Genomic DNA, 16,792 nt, shown 5'->3' with positions numbered 1-16,792 from the left:
TAACAACCAAACCCAATTCAAAAGTAATAGCAGTGTGCATAACTACAATACTAGGAGAAAGGATGATCTTCACTATTCAAGATTAAATCTAACTTTGGCACAGAAAGGGGTGAATTATACTGGCACTAAAGTCTTTGGTCACTTACCAAATAGTATCAAAAGTCTGACAGATAACCAACAAGTATTTAAGAAGAAATTAAAAGAATTTCTGAATGACAACTCCTTCTACTCCATAGAGGAATTTTTAGATATAAATTAAGAAAAAAAAAAGAAAAAAATATTAAAAAAATTAAAAAAATTAAAAAAATAAAAATAAAAAATAAAGAAAAACAAAAAACACAAAAAAATAAAGTTGTTATATTAACTTAAGTATGTTGTTAAATTAACCTAATTATGTCATGTATTGGAAAATTCGACTCGTTCCACATCATTACGAAATATCGTATTCATGATCCATGGAACTAGTATTAATCTAATCTAATCTAATCTAATCTAATCCACATGGCACCCCTCCTGGTGATTTTTGAGTTAACAGTGACGCTGTTTGTAGTGGATTTGTTGTTGTTGTTGATGTGCGTGTCTTACCTACTTTGATAAAGGAAGTGGCGAAATGTAAACAATGTGATGGTGTAGGCTGTCAGTAAATAACTGAACAACAAAGTAGCAGGAAGGGTTTAGCATCAAAATTAGTTGTTCTGTGTAGATCCTGCAATAAATCTACCTCGTAAATGATGTCGAACACTGTGCATAATCCATATGCTATGAATTTAAAGTTAGTGTATGCAATGTGTGCAGTAGGAAAAGGAAGAAAGGCTGCTCAAACGTTTTGTGGTTTGATGGACCTTCCTCTTCTTCCCAGTAGGTTCAGAAAATACATAAAAAGACTTCTAGGTTCCTTGATGGTTGTGTCTAAAGCATCTATGAAACATACAATAGAAGAAGCTGTAAATATTAGCTGAACCAGGGACATTGCTGTTGCACTTGATGGGGCATGGAAACCTTGTTGATATCATTCCTTGAATGGTTTTGTAAGTGCTACTTCCCTGGACAATGGAAAAATTGTTGATGTTGAGTGGTTATCTAAGTACTGCCACACTTGCCATGGTAACACTGAAGGACATATTGAACATCAGTGGTCTAAGAATTACCGTGGTTACAATGGAGGCATAGAGTGTAATGGAGCTCTAAAAATATTTCAGAAGTCAGTGCCATCTATATCTTTAGATATACGAAGTATCTAGGTGATCTGGACTCTATAGCTTTCAATATAATTATTGAGTTCAATGTTTATGGTGATACTTGGTAACAAAACTGGAGTGTTTGGACATGTGCAAAAGAGGATGGGTGCTAGATTGAGGAAGCTATGAAGAGAAATGAAAGGGAAGTTTCTATCTGATGGAAAATGTGTCTGGCTGAGGCAGAGTGACAGAAACTGAAACAGACCTTCTTCAGAGGTTAATTCATCGGTTAATTCTTGTTTGTCAGGTGTGATTACTATCCTTGTATCATCAGCAAAGAGAACTAACTTTGCCTCTTCATGAATATAGAATGGCAAGTCATTAATATATATTAAGAACAACAAAGGACCCAAGACTGACCCTTGTGGAACCCCATTCTTGATAGTCCCCCGGTTTGAGGAATGTGCTCATCTTTGCATGTTATGAGAACTACATATTTCAACTTTCTGCACTCTTCCAGTTAGGTACGAATTAAACCATTTGTGCACTATCCCACTCATGCCACAATACTTGAGCTTGTCTAGCAGAATTTCATGATTTACACAATCAAAAGCCTTTGAGAGATCACAAAAAATCCCAATGGGTGGTGTTCGGTTACTCAGATCATTCAAAATTTGATTGGTGAAAGCATATATGGCATTTTCTGTTGAAAAACCTTTCTGGAAACCAAACTGACATTTTGTTAGTACTTCATTTTTACAGATATGTGAAGCTACTCTTGAATACATTACTTTCTCAAAAATTTTGGATAAAGCTGTTAGAAGGGAGATTGGACGGTAAATGTTGACATCAGATCTCTCCCCCTTTTTATGCAAAGGTATAACAATAGCATATTTCAGTCTATCAGGGAAAATGCCCTGTTCCAGAGAGCTATTACACAGATGGCTGAGAATCTTACTTATCTGTTGAGAACAAGCTTTTAGTATTTTGCTGGAAATGCCATCAATTCCATGTGAGTTTTTGCTTTTAAGCAAGTTTATTATTTTCCTAATTTCAGAGGGAGAGATTTCAATTGTATCAAATTGCATAGGTATGGCCTCTTCCATTAACAGCCTAGCATCTTCTAATGAACACCTGGATCCTACTATATCCACAACACTTAGAAAATGATTATTAAAAATATTTTCAACTTCTGACTTTTTGTTCATAAAGTTTTCATTCAATTTTATGGTAATACTGTCTTCCTCTGCACTTGGTTGACCTGTTTCTCTTTTAATACTATTCCAAATTGTTTTAATTTTATTATCAGAGTTGCTGATTTCAGACATGATACACATACTCCTGGATTTTTTAATAACTTTTCTTAATATAACACAGTAGTTTTTATAATGTTTGACAGTTTCTGGGTCACTACACTTTCTTGCTGTCAGATACATTTTCCTTTTTCGGTTACAAGATATTTTTATATCTTAGTAAGCCATGGTTTGTTACAAGGTTTCTTACGAGTATATTTAACTATTTTCTTGGGGAAGCAGTTTTCAAATGCATTTACAAAAATGTCATGAAATAAATTATATTTTAAATTGGCATCAGGTTCACGGTACACCTCATCCCAGTCTAACTGCTGTAGGCTTTCCCTGAAATTTGCAATTTTTAAATTGTTGACTGATCGTACTACTTTGGAGGATTGTTTAGTATTGCTGAATGGAGCTATGTCATATATTGTAACTAGCTGTGGTGCATCAGCCACCTAGTTTCATAAGTTGTCCACAGATGACCACCCTGTTCACAGACTTTGCTCTAAAGGAGCAGATTCTTGGTGCGGTTACCAAAAAGCAAATGAGGGTGATCAAATATACCATTATAAGCATGATCTTCCCGAGCCTGTTGTGGCGACCCATGCATGGGGGCTTAATTAAAATGCAATTATTTTAGTAGCTGTGTGTCCAGTTACGAAGTCTCGTAACCGGTTGGCCCTGAGTACTATTAGTACGCAATCTGACTGCATAAAATAACAATAAAGAATGACAAGAAATTTCCGTTAACACAATTGATTAATTAAGTCCCCTGCAACTATAAAAGCTACGAAACAACAAAGCACAAATGTAACTGTTCTGTGTGTGGTAGTGTGACTCAACGTACATGTATCTGGCACGGTTCTTCTTCAATACGACAAGATATTTTAAACACCATTTACAATGAACGAATTAAAAAACCAGAAATATTAAAATTGCACATAGAAACCAGAATTACAAGTCTAATACATGAACATGAGCCAGATGCTTTGTTGACTGAACCTGTAGCCAAAAGGCATTGTCATTAAAGAAATATATATTGACGAAAAATACACTGTGATCATTGCAACATCTTCCAGCTATACATTACACCAACCGAACAGCATCTACTCTCTCGCCCAACAGAACAACAATTGCTCTCGACATCCTGTCAACATCTACTGCCCATGGCAACCTCTGAACTACTACTGCTAGTGGAGACGGCGGAATAATAATCTTTGGCGCAATCTCAGGCGCTGTGACTCAGTGTAGCCACCTTTCATATGCCCCTCCTCCATGAGCTAGAATTTCGTGGTATTTTTGCCAGCATTGGTGGTGAAAATACCACCAAATTCGTCGAAAAACACAAACAAAAATAAAAGATGATATTAATAAGTAAATATTACATAACTAAATAAATTTTGGCTTTGCACTGACCCTTCAATAACCTAACATATAAAAATACAGTAAGGAATACAAATGCTTGCATACATATGATTTTACATAATAGTTTACGCAAGTATCATTTCTCAGAGTAGTTAAACAGTTCAATAAATGGCACCAGCAATGACGAATAGGTGCAGGTGAGCGTCTCATAACATTTCATAAACAGTCTATACACAATAAATCAGTTTATACAAATAGTCACTTAAAATCTTTTCAATAGTTCAATAAACAAGTAGCACTCCTCAGAGTAGTTGACAGTTCTAACAGTAGCACCCAGCAATGGTCAACAGGTGCAAATAGCAGTCCCATAACATTTCATAAACAGTAAATACACAATAAATCAGTTTACACAAATATTCACATAAAATCTTTTCAGTAGTTCAATAAACAAGTAGCACTGCTCAGAGGAGTTGACGGTTCCAACAGTAGCACCTATCAATGGTCAACAGGTGCAAATAGCAGTCCCATAACATTTCATCAGCAGTATTTGAACAGCTCCAACAGTGGTACCCAGCAATGGTCAACAGGTGCAGACAGCAACAAGTGACATCTAATCTCAGTAGCAGCAGTTCCATCAGTGACACCAACTAATGTTGAACAGGTGCAGACAGCAACAAGTGACATCATTTCAGTAGAAGCAGTTCCATCAGTGGCACCAAGTAATGTTGAACAGGTGCAGACAGCAACAAGTGACATCATTTCAGTAGAAGCAGTTCCACTAGTGGCACCCAGTAATGTTGAACAGGTGCTGACAGCAACAAGTGACATTATCACAATAGCAGCAGTTCCATCAGTGGCACCCAGTAATGTTGAACAGGCGCAGACAGCAACAAGTGACATCATTTCAGTAGATGCAGTTCCATCAGTGACACCCAGTAATGTTGAACAGGTGCAGACAGCAACAAGTGACTTCATTTCAGTAGAAGCAGTTCCATCAGTGGCACCCAGCAATGGCGAGCAGGTGCAGGTAATAGTCCATAATATTCACCAGCAATAATTACACAGTTCATCAGTGTTCCTCAGCAGAAATCAAACATTTCCAAGTGGCACCACCAATGTTAATAGGTGCAAGCACGAACAACAGTTTGAATGCACACACAATTGCTTTTACAGAATTATTATCAATGCTCTTACACTAAACATATAAATTATAATAAACACACAAATGATATCAGATAATTGTTATATTAACTATTACAAATACACAAATATCAGTAAACCTATAATATTTATGGGTGTCAGTGCAAGCCACAACATACAAGTAAAATAATATTTAGGAGGTAGGTTGGTACCAATTATTTGGGATTAGGAAAGGAAAACACACAAAACACACTCACTCATCTTTCATCCACATATTAAGTACTATTGCGTAATTGAATAGTGTTAACTGTGTAAATGCAATTCTGTCTAAATTTGATGTTCAACATATGTATCAAGTAGTAGTGGTAGCAGTGTATAATAGTCAATAATAGTTAGTCAACATCATAGTCATCATGTCAAGACCAATGTTTGCCAAGCCAAATCAAAATGTACCGTTGCTGAACAACTGTCAGTGTGCCAAGATATGCAAATACTTCCTCTCTCCAAAAAAAGTATATATTACTTATTGATTTAACAAGGTGTGTGTGTATACAATCTTCCTTCCACTGGAGTGTTCGAGTCTGCCATCTTCATCCTTCTTGTTCCATATAAACCAACAAAAAATATGCTCCTCACTTACTTTACCTCTTATCCACCAAAACGCCAATAATCATCTGCATCACATAATCTCAATACTTCAATAATACCTCTTCAATACGTCGATACACATAAACCTTATCACCAATATCATTTATCTTACCTCCTATCCAACAAAACTCCAATAATCATCAACATCACACAATGTCAATACTTCAATAATACCTCTTCAATACGTCGATACATATAAACCTTATCACAAACTTCAGTTCATCATCCCATACAATCTGAAGACAAAGTGACCACATACAACCTCTGTGTAATCTACCTGAGCCAAATCTTCTACTCAAAATATGAATTATAAAATACATTTTGGTTACCTTCTCCATCATAAAATAAAAGAAACGCGTACATGACCTCTAACAGCCTTCAGTTTGAATAACTTTCAGTAAGTAGGTGCGAATATGTAGTATGAATGATCACATAAGACTTTGAATGAATAAATCGTAATATTTCACAGTGTGTACACCACTTCAAGAATCATGGAAAAACAGAAGCAAACATGTGGAGTATTTCTTTGTGTCAAGTGTCACTTGCTATTTCAATTGCTCACGAAGAATGCAGTGTAATAACTGTCAATGGTCTAAAGCTAGTGTTTGTATTTCATGTCGTTAGCTTCATTTCTATTAGCATAAATTTATACAGCTTCCATAAATCCTGCAGCTCATGTGACTTCAATGAAGTTTCTTGTACCAATGTAGTTCTTAGAATTATAGCAGTTCATTTTCTCATCTTAAAATATAAAACACTGAGCGTAAGCAAAACATGCAATAGCGAGTAAATATACCAGTAGAGACAGAATGTCCACAAGTGGATGCAGCAAAATCCCTACAACGAGGGAACAATCTATAATTAGTACCATAGTGTGACCTAAACTCCATGTTTGTACACAGTATATAAGCATTTCTAAATACCAAATTAAACAGTAGTTATGACAACAAAACAGAAATGTGTAAATATGCAATCCATACACAAAGCAGAAAATATATATCTTACATAATAAATAGGTTAATAGCATCATATCAGCATGAGCAAATAATTGTTCATATGTAATCTCAATAAGTGAACATGAAGGCGCAAGCAGATAAGTCACAAAGTATAACTTACATACATAACCATATCAGCACAACTAATCAGGTGACAATTATAATTTAAATAAATAGAAACAGCAGGCAAATAATGAAAAATATGACATCAGTGAAAATGCATAGCAGCCGAGCGATGCATAATATACACAAGTAACAACCCTGTTCAATAATAAAACATTGTCTAAATCAGTTAACACAAAATATAAATCACGTAATCGAGAGCAGAAAATAACGTATAAAGTACATAAATAAGTAGAAATATGTTACCTGAAAAATAAACTCGATTAATAGTTACCTTTCTCGATAATTACTTTCTTCTTCGAAATTACATCTTCCTGAAATTTTCTCGGTAGCAAATCCTCTTAATGTCGGACACACACAGAATTTATCTGAAGTTCTTAAATATTTTATACAACTGTACCCTAAAAAAACTGAACGTTAATAACACAATTTATCAAGTCACTATAGCTTTATACTGAATTTTATTGGAGAAATTCGACTGTGTATTTGTCTATGGCTGTCAGTGCATTCGCACTGAGCGCTCGATCAGCCGTAGGTAAGCATGACGTAGGAAGTAATTATCTGTGGTCAACGGCTACCTTGTGCCGCGCGCAGACTGACTGTCGCTTTGTGTATGTGCCGCCGCCAAAACACGGTGCGGTATCCTTGTATTCTCTGCATGTTTACGTGTAACTGTTAATTTCTCAAAAGTATGTCATACCACAAAAATTTTAACGTTCGATATATGATGTATTCCCTTAGAACGCCGTGATTTAAGAGTTTCTACTTCGACAGTGTTATCATGAATAATTTTGCGAACTCTATATGGACCGTTATAAAGCACAAAAAATTTGCGACACAAGTCTTTTCCTTTGTGAGACAAACGATGAGACTTAATTAACACCTTTTGACCAACTGACAAAGTTTTTAAACGACCAGGACATTTAGCTGATTTCTCTCTTCTAGCAGCCGCAGATGCAATATTTTGCTGAGCCAGGTTCACAACTTCAGAATGCCGCAGTTTCCGTGTAGGCGGAAAAGGAACTATTTCAGAAATGCGATTTGTCGGTGCTTTATTTTTTAATATCAATACAGGCGGTAAAGAAGTTGAATCATTAGGGAGTTCATTCAGAATGTTTTGAAAAAGATGAAGATACTGATTCCACGTTCTGTGATGACAATAAAGACGACACAGTTTATTGATTTCCTTCATCCATCTCTCTGAAGCGTTAGATTGAGGGTGAAAAAGTGAAATGAAAATTGGTTTAATCTTCCGACGCCGTAGAGTACGAAGCCAAATTTTAGAGCGAAACTGTGATCCATTATCTGATATTACTTTATCAACATGACCCACTACTTTAAGAAAATGTTTGATGAAAGCATTAGATGCTGAACGAGCTGTTTCTTTACGTAAAGGTGTAAAACACACATATTTTGATGTCAGTTCCACTGCTACCAAAATGTACGCAAAACCATTAGTAGAACGAAGTCAAAATTTGGTGCAATTCTTCTCTTGCAATGCCATCTGTCACTTCAGCTTTGTTAACCTTTTCATTAATTAATTCTTCACTATTAATTATATCATCCATCGTGTCTCTGTATCTATTGTCGTTGTCATGAATGAACACATTGTCGTCATAATGCTCAGCGAAAACATCAGAAGTAAGAAACCTTAAACAATTTGTGTCTGATTCAGATTTCGTTACACACTCGAAAAATTTCAAAGATCTAGGCATTCTGGCAACAGTCAAGTTCACACTTCCTTCCTTAAAGTTTAAAATTGCCTTATATGTGTTAAGAAACTCCATACCTAATATAATTTGTGTACTGAGTACTGGAACAATAATAAAACTAGCAGAAAATTCATATCCTTGACAAATGAAATTTAAGTTGGTCTGTTGTTTGACTTCCACACTTTTTCCAGAAATAGCTCCTCGAATTATGGTTTTAGAAACAGGTAACACCGGACAAGCAATAGTTCTTACACATATACGAAAAACTGATTCACTAATAACATTCAATGGACTCTCAGAATCTAAAACCGCAGTGAACTTATTCTTACTCACACATACTTCAATAACAGGATGTAATAATGCGTCTACATTATTTTCCTTTTCGTCTAGCAAAATATCTCTCATGTCTTCCAAGTGTACGTAGTGTAAAGTCGTAGCGTAATTACTTTCTGAACCGTCTATATCGCTGCCAGAAGCCGAAGCTACAAGTCATTGTCGAATGTTTGCGTCACGTCTTTGATTATTCGCGTCATTTCGCGGATCAATTTCTACGATTTGCACTTGTCTCTCTGAATTTCTGTCACGTGGAGGATGCCAATTAGATCCCTCCTGTCTGTTATATGTAAATTCTTGGTTGTGTCTGTTATTAAAATTTCTATTTTCCTGGCTATCTGCAGACTACTTCTTGTGTAATTTCGACTGTCACTTCTGAAATTATTCTTATATCTATTACCCTGATTATTTCTGTAGTAAGAATTTCTATTACTGTATGAATAATTTCTGTCTTGATGATACCGATTATTGTTTCCGTATGATTGATCATTTCGGTAGGAATTTCCGTTATTATAATTGTCTGTGGAATTTCTCTTAGAGCGTCTGTTATTGTCATAAGGCTGGTATCTATTGTCCTATCTGTTTCGTCTGTCATTTGCAAAATTACCGCTATAACGTCCGTTCCGATCATTATCCCTTTTCTCTGAAAATCTATTGTGATTACCGTTACTGAAAAAATTACAAGACGTTCCGTCGTCGTTGTCATACTCAAGTTCTTGTAGCAAAGTCTTAAAAGTTTCAACGTCGTCTTTACATCTTCCGGCTAAAGCAATGTGTCTTATCGATTGTGGCAGCTTAGTTAAACAAATGCGAATTAATTCAGTCGGGCTATAAGGGTTGGAAAGGAATTGATTCTTTCGAATCATGTCTTCAAAGCATTCTTCCGGCGTGCGAAACTGAGACTGTTTAAAATTACGCCGCATAATAAGACTGTGTTTGACCATGTCTTGCGTGTTTTCTGACCAATATGCCGATAAAAATGCATGATAAAAATCATTTAAATTATTACAATCTCTAATAAGTGCTCGCATGCGCGTCGCCGGTTCGTTTTTCATCAATAACCTGAAAACTGTCACTTTTGGGTAAAATAGTCATATGTGGTTATTCTTTACTGAGTCCTTTTCTAGATAGATTGATAGTTGAAGAGTTTTTGAAAGATACAAAGAATAGTAAAAGAGTAGGCAGCAGAGCAGAAAGCTAAAAGGGAATTAGCACCACTACAGCTCGGGGCCCTGTGCACGCTACGGCACATATTGAGTTAGTGTAGTGAATCCCCTGAGGACCTAAATAAATTCCAGTTTGTGACTTAGTGGCCAATTTGGCGGAAGTGCGTACATAAATTGATCTAACCATGAACATGGAGTATCTCATTCTTAGAATTGCGAAAGATCTTAAATTTCCGAACAGTTAATTAGTGTTTACAGTCAAAGTTTTCGCCTCGTGGCGACAATGACCTACCGCATCTGTCCCAGTCCGAATGTCGATTATTGTCAAGTTCGCGCGCCTGGCGCTCTCTTGTTGCATCTCGTAAATGAAATAAATTCTTTTCTTCAAAACCCGCTGCTATCGGTGATTCTAAATTTCTTCTCCTGTCTTTTCCTACGATTTCGTTTTCGATTTGTTTAACTTGCTTTTGTAACGCCTCAAATTCCCTTTTAACGCTTTCATTAAATTTTCCTTGATTTTCAAAATGTTTATTTATATTCTGGTACTCTTCTGTTTCTGCAATTGGCAATGGAGCTGTAGCATCTGAATCTCTGTCCCCATTTAAACTAAGACTTGTCAATTTATCTGAAATCTCCTCAACTTTTTCTGATAAGTCACCTACTAGTTCTTTCTGATTATTTACGTCTTCCGTAAGTGTCACGATTCGGGTTTCAGTATTGACACATTTAGTTGTTAACTGTTCATATTGTTGTGTTAGGTTATTTATTCTGTCATTTGGTATGGATTCCTCAATTCTTTCAAATATTTCTTCCTTATCATGTGCACGTTGAAAATTTAACTCTAAAAAATTTTGTACTATCACGTGATCTCTTTCTTCCTGTTCTCTATCCTGTTCCTTTTGTCTAATTTCTATTGAAATTAATCTATTATTGTGAGCATTCAAAATCGGTTGTACTTCTTGTCTAATATTTTTCTTTAATTCATCTTTCATGTTTTTAAAACATGTACCTATTCGTGAGTCTAACCATGTTTCCATTGTTCCCATACCAGTTTCAATTGTTCCTATTTGTGATCCCAAATTTAATATTGCATGTATCAACTGCTCCATATTAACTGGTTCGAAATTCTTTTCGCACCTAACATTTCCCGTAAAAATAACTTCCTTCGTCATAGCTGTCAAGCTATCTGTGTTCGATATCATTTCAGAATCTTCTGTCGTTGATCTCGTATTCTGTGAATTTTTTGATTGTGAAAAATTTTGACTGGTTCCGGACTATTTTCCCGGCTTATTAAATTGTTTTCTAATTCATTATTCATCATACTGTTCTCCTGTGTTGGCGAGTTCGCTATGTTAACAATTTCGTCATTCTGACTATCCATCATTTTTGCCTTTTCCATCGATCGCGTAATCATTTACAAAACATACAAAACTCGTCACTATACGAAAATTACACACAATATAACACTTTATCACCAACTACAAATGTTCAATTATCAAATCTACACATGCAATATAACCTACAATTACTAAACTACAAATTACTACAACAATACTACTGTCTGCTATTTTTACTGTCAAAAGAATTCCAAGGGACGATCCGAAGCAGCAGTCGCCACGTGCATGGGGGCTTAATTAAAGTGCAATAATTTTAGTAGCTGTGTGTCCGGTTATGAAGTCTCGTTACCCGTTTGTCCCTGAGTAGTATTAGTACGCAATCTGACTGCATAAAATAATAATAAAGAATGACAAGAAATTTCCGTTAACACAATTAATTAATTAAATCCCCTGCAACTATAAAAGCTACGAAACAACAAAGCACAAGTGTAGCTGTTCTGTGTGTGGTAGTGTGACTCAACGTATGTGTATCTGGCACGGTTCTTCATCAATACAACAAGATATTTTAAACACCATTTACAATGAACGAATTAAAAAACCAGAAATACTATAATTGCACATAGAAACCAGAATTACAAGTCTAATACATGAACACGAGCCAGATGCTTTGTTGACTGAACCTGTGACCAAAAGGCATTGTCATTAAAGAAATCTGAAATAATTTTTTTTTGCCTCAATTTATATAGACGAAAATTACACTGTGATCATTGCAACATCTTCCAACTATACATTAAACCAACCGAACAGCATCTACTCTCTCGCCCAACAGAACAACAACTGCACTCAACATCCTCTGAACTAGTACTGCTCTCGACATCCTCTCAACAACTATTGCCTATGGCAACCTCTGAACTACTATTGCTAGTGGAGGCGGCGGAATAATAACCTTTGGCGCAATCTTTGGTGCTGTGTATCAGTGTAGCCACCTTTCAAATTGCAAGTATCAAGTGACATCAAGAATGTTTGCAATTAATGCTAAAAATTTGGTGGCTTGGGCGAACGAAACTGTGATCTGAGTGGACATCAGATTGTCTGATTGCCCTTTAACCCTTTCAAAGGTTACCACTGTGCCTCAGAAGCATACATAGAGGACTGTTTACGGAAATTCATTTAATTTCATTTTAAAATCTTAATTTTTAACAACTCGTAGAAACATAACTGTGTCTCTTCTAACAGTCGTCAGGCACATTTTCTCTGGTGCTTCCACAAATATTTTCAATTTAAATTTTCCAGTGAGGAACTGGAGTCGGCCCAAACAAGTACTGCTCATCACACCTTTCATATGACACCCAGTATAAACAGATAATGTTGTATACTTTACCATACAAACAAAACGTATTTTCAAGGAGGCTGTTACGTGTTCATTCAGTAGAGTGGTCCCAAATTAATTTTGTGTGATATTGGCTTTATCGATATCTGTTAATAGGAAGAGTAAAACAGGAAGAATTGAATGCTATCTTGCCCTTTGTTGTCTGCTACCGCCATGCAGCAGCGCTATTCAGTCACTACTGGAGTACTGATTGTTCGTGTTTTTCTGCTCCTCTTAATACATATTGCTAAACCGAATATCATGCTACACTATTGTGGAACAGCTCTGTCGAATGGACACGTAAAATAGTTTTAAAAATAATTTTTAAGTTTTTCATGTATACAAACTTTTAATGTATGTTCATTTTTTCCCTTTTATGAGGACCATTTACCATATGACAGTATAAGTCAAATAATTGTTTTTTATCACACATGAAATTCAGCGTGTGTGTAATCTTGCCACTGTGCATCTCTGCGGTAGTTGAACTCTGAGTAACCCATAGCTGTTGTTGCATTATGCTTCTCACAAAGTCATTGAATAAATTTTCACATTTCCAGTTACTTGATATATTTGGTCAACAGCAAAACACATCACTTCGTATAACTTCTGGACGTTTGTCACACTTTGATTTTTAACAATACAATTCTTGTCAACACTCAACTCAAAGGCTTAAGTGCTATGCCGCCAAACATGACTGATGCTGCTGTTGCTGGTGTCATCATTGTTGGTGCTGTTTGAAAAAACATAGATGTTGATTTGGTACAGCTTGAATGTAATAGTTAATTTGTTTTTGATGTATGATAGTTTATCAAACAGGTATCCCCAGGATATTTGAGTGAGCCGAACCCTTTTACACTGCAAGGTATTCTCATTCTCAATTACCACCTCGAACTTAATGTTCGATGAAATACCTACATTGACGCCTTGTGACCCACAACTGAGCAAATAAGACCTACTTGTCAACAGCAACATGGCTTTGATAGCTGTATGAACTGGTGGGATAGTAGACACAAAGCCCTGAGACACTGTGTGAAGCTGAATTCTTTTATATTAGTAACAGATCAGGCAATGTGCTTCCATTGTGGTGAAGGTTTGAAAGGTTGGGAAAAAATGCACAATTCGTGGTTTGACCTTGCTGTGTGGTTTTCCAAGTGTGTGTGTGATTCTTGCTAAGAGTAAAGATTTTGTAGATAATGTTTGTCAGAACAAAGATGCAATAATTGCTGCAGAGGATGCAGCTAATATTTAACTTCCATCATATCTTCTAAAATCTGACAGAGCTGTTATCCTGAAAGTGACATCAAACGAGCATGTGACAGAGCTTTCAACAAGGCTGGCCTGTGTAAAATTTGCTTCCAGGAAGAGGTGGGATTGCCATTCTTTCCATGCCGTCATATTGCTGCTTGCATTAAACGTGCATCTCCCTTTTCCTCGTGTGTTTCAGCCATTGTAAGAGAATTCTTGACGAAACTGGCAGTTTTGTAAGAAATACTATTACTTTCATATATACATTACTATATTGACAATATACATTGTGGAAAATAAAACACTATTGTTAAAATACAATCAACACTACATCAACACTTTGACTAACTCTTAATGTTATAGTTGCGATTAAATTGTGATCTTAACACATCCTTCGAAACATCTGCCCAGCATTCAAAAATAATGATTTTAACGCCAAATCCAAGAACTGACAGACAGTGCCACTGTCAATGTATACAGTCTCCCATAGGCTTAAGTACATTATTTAATTCCCCACAGAGTACTACTGTTAAGACAAATAGGCCTGTACCACTCGGCCCATTATAATCTATTAATGAGTGCTTTGCGATATGAGAATAGTACAACATTCAGATTTGCTTCAACCCAATAGCCCGCCCAACAACTCTAGATGGACATGACAGCAGTTGGGTTATATGACAGATGGACTGCGTGTCTATTACCCCACCAATTCACATAGCTATCAAAGCCAAATATCCGTTTACAAGTACATTTTATTCGGGTTGTTGTGGGTCGCAATGTGACAATGCTGGTATTTCATCAAACATTGAGTTTGAGGTGATAATTGAGAATGAGAATGTACTGGAGCATAAAAGGGTTCAGCGCTCTCAAATATAGTGTAGATGCCTGTTTGATAGACTACCATACATCAAAGATCAATTAACCATTGCATACAAGCTGTAACAATCAATATCTATGTTTTTCCAGCAGCAGAAACATCGACACCAGCAACAGCAGCATCACTGGTCATCTCATCACCTCAATAGAAACCATGTTTGGTGGCATAGTATTTGAACTAGTGGATTGGGAGATGACACAGTGTATTTAAAAAACGAAGTGTCACAAATAGGCACAAGTTATACAATCTAGAACATGAACTTGGACTTCAGTAATCTAAGTTTGTCCCATGTGGCGTGACTGTGCAAAACCCTGTGTGCATAAAATTAAAACAGTGCACTTCAGAAGATAGTTTTCTTTCTTGTAGTGCCAGTTTTACTTCAGTGGACATTTAGGATTTGTTCCACAGGCTTGAGAATTGTAGGATCCTCCTACATGGGTCAGGTGTGCACAGCACATCAGAGGCTGCTACTTAAATAGCTGAATGTGTGGATGAACACAAGGTTTATTTGCCGAAGCATTCAGAACAAACTTCCATAGTTTGAAGTGTTCATGAAAAAGTAGTGAAGCTCGCATAACACTGGGTACAGAAACCTAGTTGAAACCTGAAATGGTTAGGAGTGAGATTTTTGAGGAAAATTTAAGTGTATATCGAAAGCATAGGTTAATGGGAAATGGAGAGTAGACAAAAAACTTAAATCCACGGAGATAGAAATTGAAGCTCCATGTGAGATTGCTTGGGTAAGACTCAGTTTCAGGGGTGTGCATAAAAAAACCTCAGTTTGCTTGTATGTAAGTTCCGCAATCACACTGTCATCATCGATGGAGACTTTAACTGTCCAAAAATCAACTGGCAAAATTACAACTTTCTTAGTGGTGGGTGTGGAAAGACATCCTGTGAAACATTGCTAAATGCCTTCTCTGAAAACTGAGAACAGGTAGTTCAGCACCCCATTCATGATGGAAATATATTGAATCTAATGAGAAGAAATAGGCCTCACCTCCTTGAGGATGTCCACATCGAAACTGGTATTAGTGACCATGATGCGGTTGTGGCAATAATGAGTACCAAAATTCAAAGATCAACTAAAGCTAATAGAAAGACTTATATGTTCAGTAAACTAAATAAAAAATCAGTAGAGTCATAGCTTAATCAGGAACATGAATGTTTCGATACAGGACAGGGCTATGTAGAGGAACTATGGCTCAAGTTTGAAAGAATAGCTGACCATGCACTGGACAGATATCTACTCAGAAGAACAGCTCACAATGGCAAAGACCTGCCATAGCATTTGGTCACTGAAAAGAAACTTCTAAAGGAACGGAGACTACTACTAATAGATAGGAAACAAAGCTAGAACTATTGACAGATATGCTAAATGGAACATGTTTGGCTGTCAAGAGAATAATACACGACAGTACGATATAAGAAAACTGTCAAATTATTTTTCGCAGAATCCAAAGAAATTCTGATCATATGGCTGTAAGTGCACCAAAATTAGCGTCCAACCAATCATGGATGAGACAGGATCTGTATTGAGGGTAGCAAAGCGAAAGATGAAATACTTAACTCCATTTACAAAAGAAAACGTAGAAGAATTGTCCCAATTATATCCTTGTACCACAGAAAAGATGAGTGAAGTAAGTATTAGTATCAGCATTGTTGAGGAACAGCTGAAATCGTTAAAACTGAATAAATCTCCAGGGCCCGATGGAATCTGTATCACATTCTATACTGAGTTTGTGGCTGAGTTAGCCCCTCTTCTAACTAATCTATCTTAGATCACTTGGAAAAAAGAAACTGTACACAATGTTTGGAAGAAAGCAAAGGCCACATCCGTATACGAGAACGGTAATAGACGTCATCCACGAAACTACTGTCCACAATCCTTGAAATAGATTTGTTGTAGGATCTTATGACATATTCTGAGCTCAAATATAATGAGGTGTCTTCAACAGAATGACGTCCAACCAGCATGGATTCCGAAAATATGGAGCATATGAAACTAA

Source organism: Schistocerca nitens, chromosome 8 (genome assembly GCF_023898315.1).
Source record: "Schistocerca nitens isolate TAMUIC-IGC-003100 chromosome 8, iqSchNite1.1, whole genome shotgun sequence".
NCBI classification, from domain to species: domain Eukaryota; kingdom Metazoa; phylum Arthropoda; class Insecta; order Orthoptera; family Acrididae; genus Schistocerca; species Schistocerca nitens.
This window is presented reverse-complemented; position numbering follows the sequence as displayed.